At 50.9% G+C, this 16,306-nt stretch overlaps 1 protein-coding gene across 4 annotated transcripts in view; it reads right to left on the minus strand.

Moving 5' to 3' along the window:
- Positions 1–16,306, minus strand: part of XRRA1 (X-ray radiation resistance associated 1) — a 102,044-nt gene that overhangs the window by 38,169 nt on the left and 47,569 nt on the right. The gene's annotated exons all lie outside the window — the stretch shown is intronic.

Raw genomic sequence — 16,306 nt, forward strand, 5'->3', positions numbered from 1 at the left:
TGTTTGAGCTTCTTGTGAGCGTTTGGTGTGCTCGACCTTGAGAGTGATCCACCTCTCTCCCAGGAGCGACCTTCCTTTCCCCAGAAGGAGGGTTCGTTTCCTGGTATGAGCGAGGAGCGGAGAACCCCAACACCTGCCCCCCGAAGTAGGTCCGCGGGGGGCAGGGGGAGCCAGCGACCAGTTGCAGAGGGACCAGCATCAGGAACTGCACCAGAGGTCTCTGGGTTAAGGCGCTCTGCCAGGAGATGCAGCGATGCATCTCCAGCACCTCCTGAGCCCATGGAGACGAAGAGTAGCCGCAAGGCTGCTCCAACAAAAGGTACTACAGGTACTATGGACTGTGATACTCCTCCTGGAGCAAAGCCAAATGCCCATGGAGGTGTGGAGGAGGATTGGGCAATGCCCAGGGCCCAGGAGCCTGGAACCACCTATGGATCCCGTGTTGCAGAGATACTTCAGGGATATAAAGAAGCAAGGAGCAGCTTGTATAGGCTCCAGGAGGAGGTACAGGAGGCAAAAGCCTTAATGGAAACTGCGTCAAAACACCAGAAGGCTGAGCTGTCAGCAAGGATTAAACAGCTTAAAACCAGCATCAGCAATCTAAAGAAAAGGAAAACTTTTATTTTGGAGAACAGCGGGCCATTTAAAGAAAAGCTTCAGAATGAAGATCGCTTTGCAGAAAAGGAGAGGGAGAAGCAAAGAAAGCTGAGGGGGCTTCAGCCACGGGTGGAGGAGGAAGGAGACGTTGCGGAGGCCGATAATGTTGAGCCAAATCCACCCGGGGGTCTGCAACATCTCACCCCATACAGTGGGCTCCCTGCAGGGCAAGTGGCAATGTCATCTGGCTGCGGCCCTGGCGGTTCGGGGGATGAGAGTAGCACCAGTCACCAGGGAGGGACGCTGATGGCCCAGATCCAGCTCCTGGAGTCCCCAGGTCGCCTCCAGGACTTCACGTTTGGACATGAGTTACCAGAGGAGGCACCTGGGGGAAGGAAAAAGAAGAAGTCAAAGAAGACCAAGCTCCAGGAGCAGGTAACATTTGTATATACCCCCCTCCCTGAGCCCCCCGGACTGGCCGCAGGGTCAGCTCACTGTGTGAACCCCATTTCTCAGCCCAGCCTGAGTTCTGCTGTGGACTCAGTGCAGGAGAGTGGGGAGAGTATGGAGTCTAGTGTGGCGGTGAGCTCCATAGCTGTTTGCAGTAACAGTGGTGGAGCAGACAGTGTATCGGCTGTGAGGTCGGACAGTGATATTTGCCCAGCGATGGGCAGTAAAGGCTCTGGCACATTGGGTTGCTCCCTAACGGGAGGGGGGGGCGATTTTGTGCCAGAGTCGGCTGCGGGAGCTCCGGTGGCTCTGAGCGTTGGCACTGCTGTTCCTTTGGAGCAGCGGTGTCGTCGTGGAGGAGCTGCCGGGGCTAAGATGTCTTCGCCTCCCAGAAAGACTGGACTTAAACCCCTATTTTGTATTGGCGCCGCTGATCCAGATCAGCGGCGCCCAGGAGCAGGAAACTCCAGTACTGATGAGGCGGAGGGTACCAATAAAAACAGGGCTGGGGCCGCTAATAAGCAGGCTAGGCAGGCTTCCCGGTCCTTGTATAAGGGACCGGTGACCTGTCCTGTGGTGGTGGCTCCAGCTCTGGTACCCAGTGATGCTGATGGTACAAAATCTGCACCAGAACACACCGGTCCAGCCAATATGAGTGAGAAAGTTAATGTAAAAGTGAATGAAGGAGTGAATGTATCTGTTAATAATCTGTCTGGGGCTTTGAATGGTGGTTTGGGCTGTAGCACGGGTGGAGGTATGGGGGGCACATTAGCTAAAACATGTGACAATGGTTTGGGTATGGATTATGTGGAGGAGGGTGGTGAAGGGGCGCGGATTAGTGGTGGGGATGTAGGGCCTGGTCCAGTTGCACCCCCAGCGGTGGCAGCACCGGTACGCAGCTACGCAAATGTCACCGCTGGGGGGAGGGGGGCACCTTCCTCGTCCTCTGGCTCTGGGGAGAGCAGTTTGCAGCAGCGTCTCCTGGGGGCCTTAAGGAGAGGGGAGAGATCGATCAATGTAGAGGGTAGGGAGGTTGATCTATCCTTCTGGATAGAGAGACATGGTCTTTCAGCCTTCCGAGAGGAAAGAGGGGGGGATAATGTGTGGTCCCTCCCTACAGCCGGGCCAGGTGGTCTCCGTAGGAATGTGGTCCTGCTGAGATGGAGAGGCAGTGATACATGTCCTCCAAGATCTAAAGTTGTTGAGCTTCTGCTGAAGTTGGGCTTTAAGGCAGCTGACATCTATGCCTTGATAAATCCTTATGGTACCCCTGAGTTTGATATCAGCTTTGTTCGGCCGGAGGGGCTTGAGCTCTTCTGGTTGAATTATGAGCTGATAAAGAACGAACCCGGCTGGCGAGACTTTGCCATTCAGGCGGTGTCTCGCCAAAATAATGTCAAGAAAGTGACCGTTTTAACCCGTAACGAATCACTCTCTTGTATTGACATCATGACGTGGCTAGGTCGGTATGGAGAGGTGGTGGAGGTCCCAAAAAAGAACAGGGATGAATATGGCATCTGGTCAGGGGCCTGGACGTTTATGGTCAAACTGAGGCGTTCAGGAAACACAGTTACCCATATACCATCTGCAACCTTCCTCGGAAGAGATCGTATCCAGATCTTCTACCAGGGTCAGCCGAAGCTCTGTCACAGATGTGGTGACCCCACACATTTTAGTGCCAATTGCACTGTGCAGAAGTGCACTCTGTGTGGGGAAATAGGTCATCTCGCTGCATCTTGTGCGGAGATTAGGTGTCACCTGTGTGGTGACTTAGGTCACCCATTCAGTCGCTGCCCTCGTTCCTTTGTCAACGCGGTTGTTGCCCCGGTGGGAGTAAGCCTTGAAGTGGATTCTGCTGGGGCGATGGCCGTCGGGGATGAAGGGGTGCAGGGGCCAGGGAAGAAAAGTAAGCAGAAGACGCCTGCCCAACTGAGGCGTCTCGAGAAGCGCCAAAGGGATAGGGAGATTCAGGACTCACAGGAGCATCAACCAACTGGGGTGACTCCTGATCCTGTCCCTGCGGCCAGTCTTACTGCTGAGGCCCTGGGGGATAGTGAACTGGATGAGGAGATTGGGAGGATCCACAAAGAGGGGGATGCCGTCTCCTCACTGTCCTCCCATGGTGAGAGCTCGGATGAGGACAGTGGGGGATGGGCAGAAACAAAGCGGGGTACTCGGAGGAATAAAAAAAGAGGAGATGTAATATCTTCTCCCACCCGCCAGATGCCAAAGGAAGGTACAACTGATCTCCCTCTGATTGGTCTCTACAACCGGTTCCGAGCCCTCCGCGACATTTCCTCTTCGGAGGGGGAGGAGGCGGGGGGGGAGGTTCCGGATGTTGCGGTGGGGCTCACAGGAGACGCTGAGTCCTCTCTCCCTGGGGAATCTTTGTCTTCAGGGGGGGAGACTGGCCCAGAGTCAGGGGACGAGGAAAATGTATATAATGGGAAAATGGACACATCCATCTCACTAAAAAGGGGTAAACCATCATCTGATGAGGAGGGTGGTGGGGTGGATGGGAAGGATGGTGGGAAAAAGAAAGCTGTCTAACTCAATCACCCTCGATGGCGGCACCCTCTCCGTTGACTCTGGCATCCATTAATGTTGCCAGCATTAAGTCAGATACAGCTCGATTTGCGGCCTATGATTTTTTTGCCCATATTAATGCTGATATTTTATTTTTGCAGGAGACCAGGCTAACAGATATGTCATCTATCTACAAGGCTAAAAGAGAGTGGAGGAATGGGCCCTCCTACTGGTCTCTTGGGGCCGAGCCGTATAGCGGAGTGGCGGTCCTTTTTACTTCAGCGGTAGAATGCCGACGGGTTATCGAGTTAGAAATGGGGAGGTGCCTGATCTTAGATGTCCTCATGAAGGGACAAGAACTTTGCCTTATTAACATCTACGGCCCACAGTCTAAGTGGGACCGGAAGTGTCTCTTTATGAGGATCAAGCCCTATCTTTTTACAAGTCGGCAGGTGGTCTTTGGAGGGGACTTCAATGCTGTCACGAGGCCCCAAGATAGGGGAGGTTCCAGAGACAAGCTGACTTATGATAGCGTCGCCCTTAATAGCATAGCAAGTGAGGCTCGCCTGGTGGATGTCCACATCCGGTACACCCCAGGCCACGCGGGATTCACCTATCATAGGGGTAGTTGTAGGTCTAGGATAGACAGGTTTTATTTGAAGGAGGAGGCCGTCTCTTCAGCAGTGTCTGTTGTTGAGGTGGAGTTCTCCGATCACTGTTTAATTTTGTTTTCTCTGAATGTCACAGAGACCCCCCCGGATGGGCAGAGGCTATTGGAAGCTGAATTCGTCTCTCTTAGAAGAAGCGGAGATAAGACATTCCTTTGAGGATTTTCTTCAGAGCCAGGTACCATTGCTGGGCCTTTGTAGCAGTAAGTCAGAGTGGTGGGAGATCTTCAAGGAAAGGGTTGCGAGATTCTTCCGCCAGCTCTCGGGCCTCAGAAGCCTAAATAGGTACCGTTTGTACCAGGGCCTGAGGAAGAAACTTGAGAACCTTGTCTCGACTGGAGGTAGCCGAGAGGATATCTCCAGAGTGAAGTCCTTGCTGATGAAGTGCCAGTACGACAGACACGCATCTTTGGTTTTTGAGAGGGATTACGGGAAGTACCGCTCGCCCGACCCTTACAGAAACTGCAAGATGTCAGTGAATAGTAAAATAGTCTCAGGACTGATTGATAGTACGGGATCCTTGAAAAGGTCCAGATCAGGGATCCTGGAGGTCGTCAGATCCTTCTACTCGCACCTCTTGGGAAGGAAGGATCTAGATCGAGATAAGGTATCAGCTTTCTTGGCTGAAACCATCCCTGAACCAGGAGTAGACCCCTCTCTTGACGTTTTGACAGAGATGATCCGGGAAGAGGAAGTCAGGATGGCGATTGATGGGCTTGCCCTCAAGAAGTCACCCGGTCCGGATGGCTTAACATCTGAGTTCTACAAAACCTTTAAGGACACTTTGGTTCCCCTCTTGACTGCGGTTTTTAATGAGTGTCTATCCTCGGGCACTCTGCCAAAGACAATGAGGAGGTCAGCGCTGATCATCTTGTCAAAGGGTAAAGACCCGTCCCACATTGAGAATTGGCGTCCCATAGCTCTTCTCAATGCGGACAGAAAGATTCTGGCAAAAGTGCTGTTTAACCGGCTGGTGGAGTTTGCACCCCGGCTCCTTTCGGGGGCTCAGCATTGCTCTGTTCCGGGCCGCAGTACATTTAGTGCTGTGCTCGGTGTCCGGGAGGCTGTGGAGCAGGGTAGGGCTGGCCACTGGAAGGGGTACTTGCTGTCCTTGGATCAGGCAAAAGCATTTGATCGGGTTAACCATGAGTACCTCTGGTCTGTTCTTCTGAGATATGGCCTGCCGGGGGGGTTTGTTGATTGGCTTAAGACCTTGTATGCAGGGGCAGAGAGTTTCCCGCTTGTGAATGGTTGGATTGGTCGCTCCTTTGAGGTTGGGTCTGGTGTCCGTCAGGGTTGTCCTTTAAGCCCTTTGCTGTACGTGTTTGCAATTGATCCTTTCCTTAGGAGGATTGATTGTGGACCGTTGGCGGGGGTGAGAATGGACCTGGCGGTGCCGGATTCGGCTCTGAGGGCGGTAGCATATGCTGATGATGTCACTGTGTTTGTCTCCTCACAAGAGGAGGTCAGATGGGTGATGTCAGAGGTGGACCGCTACTCGGAGGCATCCGGGTCCAAGATCAAAAAGGATAAGTGTGAGAGTCTCTGGCTGGGAGGGGGAGATCCTAGTTTTGATCTCCCGGACGCCCTTCCAGAGCCCCAGGAATCTGCAAAAGTTCTCGGCATTGAATTTGGCCAAGGGGATTACCCCAAACAAAACTGGGACAGCAGGCTTAAGATCGCCGCTCAGAAGGTGGATCAGTGGAAGGGTTGGTCTTTGACCCTCCGGGAAAGGGTTAACCTGATCAAAACATTCCTGCTCCCTTTGTTGATATATCTGGGCAGTGTATGTATGTTGCCAGAACCTCTCTGGACCCGGGTCTACAGTGTGTTCTTCCAGATGTTATGGGGGAATAGACTGAACCTAGTGAAGAGGGAGGTTACTTACCGTACAAGGAGACTAGGGGGGTTGTGTATGGTCAACCCTGTGGTGTTCCTAGTGAATACCTTTCTTAAGACCAATATAGCAAACCTCTGGTCAGAGAGGGCTCCTCCGTGGGTATCCTCCTGTAGGGGATGGTTTCGGCCTTTCTTCCAGGAATGGGAGACAGGAGGGCAAGTGAAGGATCTTCGCACACCACACGGGCATCTCCCGGCTTACGCTACCCCGGTTCTGAAGGTTATTCGTCGGTGGGGTCTGGGGATGGGGGAGATTAGGACTCTGTCGAGGAAATTCCTTGACAAGAGGGTCCTGTCTTCTCATTTCCAGAGGCCATTGGCGCTCAAGGACTGCCCAAGTCGGGATCTGGAGGTGGGTTTAGAGCTTTTGAATTCTATCAGGATCCCCTTGAAGTTTTGGGACTTGACTTGGCGCTGCTTCCATGGGAAACTGTGTGTGAGGGACAATCTGAAGTGCAGGAGCTCTGATGACCGGGGATGTCCCCGCGAAGAGTGTGGAGGCATGCTGGAAAGCATGGAGCATTTTCTGCTTCATTGTCCCTTTAACACAGAGGTTTACACCAGGGTGGGCGCTTCCATTGGTTGGCCTCGGCTGGCCAGTCTCTCCTATGCGGAATGGGCCTATGGGGCATTCAGAAACCTTGGAGGCTGGGACCAGTGCACTTTATTCCTAGTCAGCTCAGTGGTCAGGTACTACACGTGGAACGCACGGTGTTTAGTGTCGACGCAGCGTAAAATCCTCCCTGTGGATGTGGTGGTTAGGAACATTCTCAGTGACCTGGTGAAGGTGCGTTCTCTGGAGTACGAGAGGCTGGGTGCTGGCAGGGCCTCTCGTCTATGGAGGGGCTCTGCCTTTAAAGTGCCTTAGCCTGTTGTCTCCCCCTGGTGGTGGGCTGATGCTGGCACATTAGTCTTTTTGTTTTGAGCAGTTGGTTTATGGTAATATAGGGCTTGCAGGCGCTGAACTTGAGCTTTAGGGGTTTGTTGTTTGGCTTATATTGTTATATGTATTTGTTATTGTATTTATTGTTGTAGTCTATTTGTATACTTATGTATTGTATATATTGTTAGTCTGTGTATATTTTATGTAATGTATATATTGTATATATTGTGTGATGCCACCTGGGGTTTGGGTTTAGTTTAGGTTGGGTGGTGGGTTAAAAAGGGGGGAGGGGGTTTGTATGGGACTTTTATATATACAGAAAATCCTGGACTGGTTCATGGACGTCTGGTAACATGTACTGGGGGCATGGGATGCGGGACTAGCTCAGGGCCCAAAAAAAAAAAAAAAAAAAATGTGGTGTTATTTTGTTTGTGTTGGTTTTTATTATTTTGTATATATTATTATTGTTGTTGTTGTTATTCTTTTTGGTATATTACTGGTATTGGGTTTTTGGTATTGCAACTGGGCCAGGAAATTCACATTTAGTATTAGTGTATATAGTTTATTAGTATGGTATGGGTATTATGGGTATTATAGGAATCTGTCTTTTGTAAATATTGTATATATTTGTTTGTGTGCAGGAATGAGTGTGGGGTGGACCGGTGTTGTATTTTATGCTATGGTGATGGTTTTATGATCGTTATATTGATTATGTTCTGTCGGATATGATATGTTTATGTTTTGTAATTTTTTTATTGTTATGTTTGAAATTTTAATAAAAGATCTACAGGATATAACTCAGGATCAGTACAGGATAAGTAATGTAATGTATCTACACAGTGACCTCACCAGCAGAATAGTGAGTACAGCTCTGGAGTATAATACAGGATATAACTCAGGATCAGTACAGGATAAGTAATGTAATGTATGTACACAGTGACTTCACCAGCAGAATAGTGAGTGCAGCTCTGGGGTATAATACAGGATATAACTCAGGATCAGTACAGGATAAGTAATGTAATGTATGTACACAGTGACCTCACCAGCAGAATAGTGAGTACAGCTCTGGAGTATTATACAGGATATAACTCAGGATCAGTACAGGATAAGTAATGTAATGTATGTACACAGTGATCCCACCAGCAGAATAGTGAGTACAGCTCTGGAGAGAGGGTGTGTTCTGCTGAGCTCCAGAGTTTCCCAGAGAAGCAGTGATTTTCTTCCACCCCTCCCCAGGTGTGTGGCAGACACCTGGGTAGGTTTTCCTGCTATGGAGCCCCGGGAAGCTGGGGCTTCATCTTGCACTCCCCGTTCTCGGCTGGCGGGGTGTGCAAAGGAAAATGCAACAGCCAGTAGTCAGGATGGGGTGAGGAGATCCACCAGGGTCCACAGCCATGTGGGGCCCCCTCCCCCGACCTCAGCTGGGAGCTGCAAAGCTTCCAGCAGAAGCTCATCCAGGCAGCGGAGTGGAAAGGCATCTGTTTCCTCAGAACCCCAGCAATGGGGGGTAAAGGGGCCCAGAGAATCCCTGGCCAGCTTTGGGTCCAGAATCCAGGCCAAGATGGCTCAGTATGAACAGCTCGGCAAACAACTAAGAGGCCTCAGAGAGGAGCTGAAGTTTGCAAGTTACCAAGCAAACAATGCAGCAAAGACCAAGAGGGCAGCATTTTCCACCAAGGTGAGAGCTCTGAAGAAACAGGTGGATGAGATTGTGAGGCTGAGATCGGACATTGTGGAGGGAGGTGGTATACTCAGCGAGAGACTTGTGAACAAGGATCGTTTCTCCGGCATGAAGGTCTCAGGACAAGTGAGTAACCAAGATGACTGCCAGAGTGAGGAGGAGGAGATGGAGGGAGGTGAGGAGGGGGATGTGAGTGAGGGGGGATATGGATACTGGACCTGTGTGTACCACCACCACTGTTACCCCAGACCCCCCACTTACCCTCAGTGAGGACTATGTAAACCCGGCTCAGGTGGCCTTACCTCCCTCCAGTGAGGATGATGATGATGATGATGACGGCAGTGACTGCAGTGATGGAAGCGGCTTGGCAGATGGGGGTCTCCTGCGGGCAATTGTTATGCAGGAGTCCCCCACCCGTCTGGAAAACTTTTCCTTTGGGGATGATTTGGGCCCAGAGGAGAAGGGAAAGAAGAAGAAAGGAAAGGGCAAGAAGAGGAAGAAGACACAAGGAGTTAAGTTTGTCTTTTCTCCCTTCCAGCAGTCTGGGTCGGCTGAAAAGTCGGTTCAGGGTGCTGGGTCCCCCAATCTGCCAGACCCCGTTTCTGTAGTGGAGCGGGGCCAGCATGGGGGATACAGTAGTGCACCCAAAATCGCCGCGGGTGCTATAGAAAAAAAAGGGCACCCTCCTGTGAGGGGGGAGGGTGTCCAGGCACCGGAAAATGGCGGCAGATTCACCCGTTCGGGGGGCGGTCCCCTGGTTAAAGTGGGCGGTACAGGTCCTGGCACTGCAGGGCACTCTCCTGTGAGGGGGGGGAGTGTCCGGGTGCCGGACCTTGTTGGTTCAGGGGGCGGTCCCCTAGATGGCGTGGTTGGTACTGGTTCTGGCGCCAGGGGGCACTCCACTATAAAGGGGGAGGTTCCCTGCACATCAGCTGTAGCGGGAGTTAGTCCGGAGGGACAGTCTTTTTGCGAGGGGGCGTGGCCACCCATGTCAGAGGCGGAGCCTGTGTCTGCACCCCAAGACACAGGAAGAAAGAACTATGCAGCACAAATCCTGAAACCGGCAACCCTTAAACATGAAGCAAAAGACCCAGCCAGCCCAGTCTGTAACACTCCAAGGGAGAGTGAACACAAGAGTGAAAGTGAAAGGAAAAATGTGAATAAAAATGGTAATGTGCAGAATGTGAGTTATGGTGGTGTGCATGGGAGGAGTTGTAGTAGCAGTGTGGATGAGGGGGGTGCAAGCGGAGTGCAAGATAGGGGTGCAAGTAGTGTGCAAGAGAGGGGTACAAGAGGAGTGCAAGAGAGGGGTGCAAGAGGAGTGCAAGAGAGGGGTGCTAGTGAAATACAGGTAAGGAGTGGTAGTGGAATGGCAGAGAGAGGTGTTATGGCTGATGATTCTGTTAAGAGTAAGGGTCCAGGTTTGGCCTCTGGGTCAGTTCCTGGTTCGACTGCCCCCCCGGTAGTGACTGCTTCTCCCAGAAGCTATGCCAGCGTCACTGCCGGGGGATCAGGGGGATCCCCATCTCCGTCTGGCTCTGGGGGTCACTTGCAACAGCGCCTCCTGGAGGCTCTACGTAGAGGAGACAGGTCAATCCATGTAGAGGGGAGGGGTGAGGTTGACCTGTCTTTTTGGATAGAAAGACATGGCTTAGGCGCCTTCCGAGAACAAAATGGGGAGGTGGTCTGGTCCCTCCCGACATCCGGGCAGGAAAGTGGCCGTAGGAATGTGGTCCGTTTAGTGTGGAGGGGCGAAGATGCGTGTCCGCCTCGGGGTAAGGTGGTTGAGCTCCTCCTCCGGATGGAATTCAGGGCAAGTGACATCTTTGCCCTGATCCACCCCTATGGTACTTCCGAGTTTGACATTAGCTTTGTTCGGCCAGAGGGTTTGGAACTTTTCTGGTCGAATTATGAGGTGGTGAAAAGCGAGCCCGGCTGGCGGGATTTCGCCGTAAAGGCGATATCCCGTCAGAATCTGGCCAAGAAAGTGACCGTTTTGACACGTAACGAGTCACTATCTTGCTATGACATTATGACCTGGCTTAGCCGATATGGGGATGTGACGGACATGCCAAAAAAAAACTATGACGAACATGGGATCTGGTCTGGGGCCTGGACGTTTTCCGTCAAACTGAAGCGTTCGGGGAGCACTGTTGCCCACATCCCATCAGCTGCTTTCCTTGGGAGAGACAGAATCCAAGTTTTCTACCAGGGGCAGCCCAAGGTCTGTCACAGGTGCGGCAGCCCAACCCACTTTAGCGCAGCCTGTACCGTGCAGGTCTGTGCACTGTGCGGTGGGGTAGGTCATCTTGCCGCATCCTGTAGGCAGATCAGGTGTCATCTGTGTGGTGTCTTAGGACACCCTTTCAGCCGTTGTCCTAGCGCCTTTGCCCGTGCGACGGTCACCTTGGCTGGGGAGAGCAGTAATGTTGCCTCAGCTGGGGAGGGCACGAGTGCGGGTGAAGGTGCAACAGGGTCAGTGAAGAGGAAAAGTCCCGCCAAGCTGAGGCGGGAGGCTAATCGGAGAAGGAGCAGGGAACTGGAGAGTTCCCATGTGGCAGGGGTAGCTTCTGACCCTGCTCCAGAGGTTAGTCCTGAAACTGCTGAGACCCTGGGGGAGAATGTGCTGGATGAGGAAATGGGGAGAATCTGTAAAGAAGAGGGCAGCAAGGCCAATCTTTCCGATTCCTCCCACTGTGAAAGTGTGGATGAGGAGGGTGAAGAGCGGCCAAAAAAGAAGGGCAGTAAAGGGAGAAAGAAGAGGTCGGAGCCCTCTAGTCCCCGTGCTGCAGACCAGGTCCCAAGCGGAAGCTTACCTGCCCCCCCTCTGATTGATCTGTCTAACCGGTTCTCTGTCCTTGAAGACATCTCCTCCCCCTCCTTGGAGGGGGGGGTCAGGGATGGGGTGCCTGAAGTGGGGGAGCCTCCAGGGGGAACTGGGCCCTGTCCTGATGGGGCAATTTCCTCAGGGGATGGGGCCAAATCGGAGCCAGGCGGAGATGGGGATTCTAAAATGGACCAGTCAGAGTCTAAAAAACGGTCCAAAGAGAAGGAAGCCTCCTCATCTGGGGATGAGGGGGTAAAGAAGAAACAAAAATGAGGGGGTTAGGGCCATCTATCTCAATCACCCATGATGGCGGCACTCACCCCATTGACGCTGGCATCTATTAACTGTGCCAGTATAAAGTCTGATACGGCTAGATTCGCAGCCTTTGATTTTCTCGGCCGTGTTGAAGCCGATATTTTGTATCTGCAGGAGACCAGGTTGTCAGATCTAGCCTCTCTGGTAAAAGCCAGGAGAGAGTGGAGGCGTGGCCCCTCCCACTGGTCTCTTGCGGCTGAGCCGTATAGTGGGGTGGCGGTCCTTTTTACCGCTCCTGTTGAATGCAGACGGGTTATTGAGTTAGAAATGGGGAGGTGCCTGATCTTAGATGTCCTCATGAAGGGGCAAGAGCTCCGGCTTATTAACATCTACGCCCCACAAACCAAGTGGGGACGAAAAGATCTCTTTATGAGGATTAAGCCCTTTCTTTTTACTAGCCGGCAAGTGATCTTTGGAGGGGACTTCAATACTGTCACGAGGTCCCAAGATAGGAGAGGTTCCAATGATCGGTTGGCTTATGATAGCATAGCCCTCAATAGTATAGTTAGGGAAGCTCGCCTAGAGGATGCCCACATCCGGAGCCCCTCAGGCCACGCGGGTTTCACCTATCATCGAGGTAGCTGCAGGTCTAGAATAGACAGGTTTTATTTGAAGGAGGAAGCTGTCTCTTCTGCAGTGTCCGTGGTTGAGGTGGAGTTCTCCGATCACTGTATGATTTTGTTTTCCTTGAATGTTTCAGAGACCCCTCGGATGGGTAAAGGTTATTGGAAGCTGAATTCGTCCCTCCTGGAGGAAGCGGAGATAAGACAGTCCTTTGAGGATTTTCTTCAGAGTCAGGTACCTTTACTGGGCCTATGTAGTAGTAAGTCAGAGTGGTGGGAGATGTTCAAGAAGCGGGTTGCGGGGTTCTTCCGCCAGCTCTCGAGCCTCAGGTCCCTGAATAGGTATCGCCTGTATCAGGGACTGAGGAGGAAACTCGAGCTTCTCGTCTCGACTGGAGGTAGCCGGGAGGATATCTCCAGAGTGAAGTCCTTGCTGATGAGGTGTCAGTAAGATAGGCACGCATCTTTGGTTTTTGAGAGGGATTTCGGGAAGTACCGCTCGCCCGACCCTTACAGAAACTGTAAGATGTCAGTGAGTAGTAAAGTCATTTCAGGACTGATTGATAGTACAGGATCTCTGAATCGGTCCAGATCAGGGATCTTGGAGGTCATCAGATCCTTCTACTCGCATCTCTTGGGAAGGAAGGATCTAGATCGAGACGGGATGTCGGCTTTCCTGGCTGAAACCTTTCCTGAGCCAGGGGTAGACCCCTCTCTTGATGTTTTGGCAGAAGAAATCAGGGAAGAGGAAGTGAGACTGGCGATCGAGGGGCTTGCCCCCAAGAAGTCACCAGGTCCGGATGGCTTAACATCCGAGTGGTACAAGACCTTTAAGGAGTCTTTAGCTCCCCTCTTTACTGAGGTATTCAATGAGTGTCTCTCCTCGGGCACTCTGCCGAAGTCAATGAGGAGGTCAGCCCTGATTCTTCTCTCAAAGGGTAAAGATCCCAGCCATATTGAGAATTGGAGGCCCATAGCTCTTCTCAATACGGACAGGAAGCTTCTGGCCAAGATACTGTTTAATCGGCTGGTGAAGTTTGCTCCCCGTCTCCTTTCGGGGGCCCAGCACTGCTCTGTTCCAGGCCGAAGCACCTTAAGTGCTGTCCTCAGTGTCAGGGAGGCAGTGGAGCGGAGTAGTGCGGGTCTCTGGAAGGGGTACTTGCTGTCCCTGGATCAGGCCAAAGCATTTGATCGGGTGAACCACGAGTACCTCTGGTCCGTCCTCCTGAGATATGGCTTACCGTGTGCTTTTATTAATTGGCTTAAGACCTTATATGCAGGGGCAGAGAGTTTCCCACTGGTGAACGGGTGGTCTGGCCGCTCTTTTGAGGTGGGGTCTGGAGTCCGTCAGGGTTGTCCTTTGAGCCCGCTTTTATACGTGTTCGCAATTGATCCCTTCGTCCGGAGGGTAGATTGTGGGCCGTTGGCGGGAGTCGGGATGAGTCTGGCGGAGCTGGATGTTGCCCAGAGAGTGGTGGCGTACGCTGATGATGTCACCATTTTCGTGTCCTCGAGAGAGGAGGTCGATGTGGTGATGTCGGAGGTGGAACGCTACTCGGAGGCATCCGGGTCTAAGATCAACCGGGATAAGTGTGAAAGTCTCTGGCTGGGAGGGGGAGATCCCACTTTTGATCTCCCGGACACCCTCCCAGGGCCCCAAGACTCAGCAAAAATTCTGGGCATCACATTCGGCCAGGATGATTATCCCACCAAAAACTGGGACAGTAAGCTACAGGATGCCACTCATAGGGTGGATCAGTGGAAGGGTTGGTCTATGACCCTCAGGGAAAGGGTACACCTGATCAAATCGTACCTGCTCCCCTTGTTTATCTATCTGGGCAGTGTATGTATCTTGCCAGATGCCTACTACACTAGGATCTACAGCCTGTTTTTCCAACTGTTATGGGGGAACAGGATGAACCTAGTCAAGAGAGAGGTTACGTACCGCACGAGGAGACTAGGGGGTTTATCTATGGTAAACCCTGTGGTGTTCTTAACAAACACCTTCTTGAAAGCCAACATCTCAAACCTCTGGTCAGAGAGGGCTCCTCCGTGGGTACTCTCCTGCAGGGAATGGTTTCGGCCTTTCTTCCAGGAATGGGAGACAGGAGGGCAAGTGAAGGACCTCCGTACGCCCCATGGGCATCTTCCGGCTTACGCTACCCCGACTCTGAAGGCGATACGTCGGTGGGGTCTGGGAGTGTGGGAGATCAGGACCCAGTCAAGGCAGTTTCTTGACAAACGGGTTCTGTTGACCCACTTCCAGAAGCCTCTGGCGCTCAGGGACTGCCCAGGTTGGGATCTGAGGGTGGGGTTGTATCTCTTAAATATGAAAAGGATCCCCCAGAAGTTTTGGGACTTGGCCTGGCGCTGCTTTCAGGGGAAGCTATATGTGAGGGACAATTTGAAGTGTAGGAGATCTGATGACCGGGGATGTCCCCGAGAAGAGTGCGGGGACATGCTGGAAAGCATGGACCATTTCCTGCTTCATTGTCCCTTTAATATAAGGGTCTACAACCGGGTGGGCGCTTCCATCGGCTGGAGTCAACTTGCCGGCCTTACCTATCCAGAGTGGGCTTATGGGGCATTCAGGATCCTGGGTGGCCGAGATCGGGGCACTTTGTTTTTAGTCAGCTTAGTGGTTAGATACTACACGTGGAATGCACGGTGTTTAGTGTCTACACAGCAGAAAGTCCTCTCCGAGGTGGAGGTCTGTAGGAATATCACCGGTGACCTCGGGAAGATCAGGTCTTTGGAGTATGGCAGTCTTGGTACCAGTAGGGCTTCTCTCCTATGGAGAGGGTTTTCTTTTGATGTGCCCTAGGTACTAGACCTTTTGGGTAGAGTACCCTTGTTTTTGTTAGGGACAGTGATATAGGGACAGGGTTAGGGTGATAGTAGGGTCAGTTTATTTTTAGGGATAATGGTAGGATGAGAGGTAGGGTGCAGTTAGGGAAAGAATATACATTTTGTATGTATCAGGATTGCCATCCTTCTTCCTGGTGGTGGGCTAATGCATGTGCACCATAGCTTTTTGTTTTGTTTTCAGATGCTATGGTTATGAAGGGCTTACAGGCACCGAACTTGGGCCTAAAGTGGGTTGTATTGTTTGCTTATGTATGTTAAAGCTGGTTATGGTTAAGTTGGTTGGGAGGAGTTCTAGGTTGGGAGGGTATATTTGTGGGTGGTGGTGGTCTTTTCTTTTGGTGGCCCTGGCATGGGTCAGTGGACTGGACATTGAGGACTATGAACTGTATGGAAAAAACTCTGACCCATGTACAGGAGGTTGGGTGGTGTGGGTGAAGGGTCAGTTTAGTGTAGAGTGTTCTTTTATATTTGTAGGTGTGTTTTCTGTTTATAGGTGTATATAGTTTGTGTATAGTATTGTACATAGTAGTGTATATAGTCAGTTATGTATATAGTATGTATAATGTATGTTATATTATTATAAAAAAAAAAAAAAAAAAAAATTAATTTATTTTTTAATTTTTTAAGTATATAGTATTTTAGTAGAGATAGACATGGCAGTCGAACCAGTTTTATTTTTGTAGTAATGTTTCTTTAGTATCCCGTTGTGGATTTATTTTCTTTGGTTTATATATGTAGTATGTAGTAAAGATGTGTGTAAGCATGTGTGTATTGTGTTTTCTGTGATATTTTCCCGAGTTTGGGTATTTTGAGTTGAATTTAATTTATTTATTTATTTATTTTATTTTTTTTTGTTTCTTGGTTAAATGTAGTTAATATATTGATATATATGTGTGCATGTGTGAGTGTGGTATAGTGTTATTATTATTATTATTATTATTATTATTTAAAAAAAAAAATAAATAAATAAAAAAAAAAAAAACATGGTGTGCAGTGTGAGTGCTTGTTGTGTTTTCTATGTATGATTTT

The sequence above is a fragment of the Hyla sarda genome, chromosome 2, assembly GCF_029499605.1.
Source record: "Hyla sarda isolate aHylSar1 chromosome 2, aHylSar1.hap1, whole genome shotgun sequence".
Lineage (NCBI taxonomy): Eukaryota > Metazoa > Chordata > Amphibia > Anura > Hylidae > Hyla > Hyla sarda.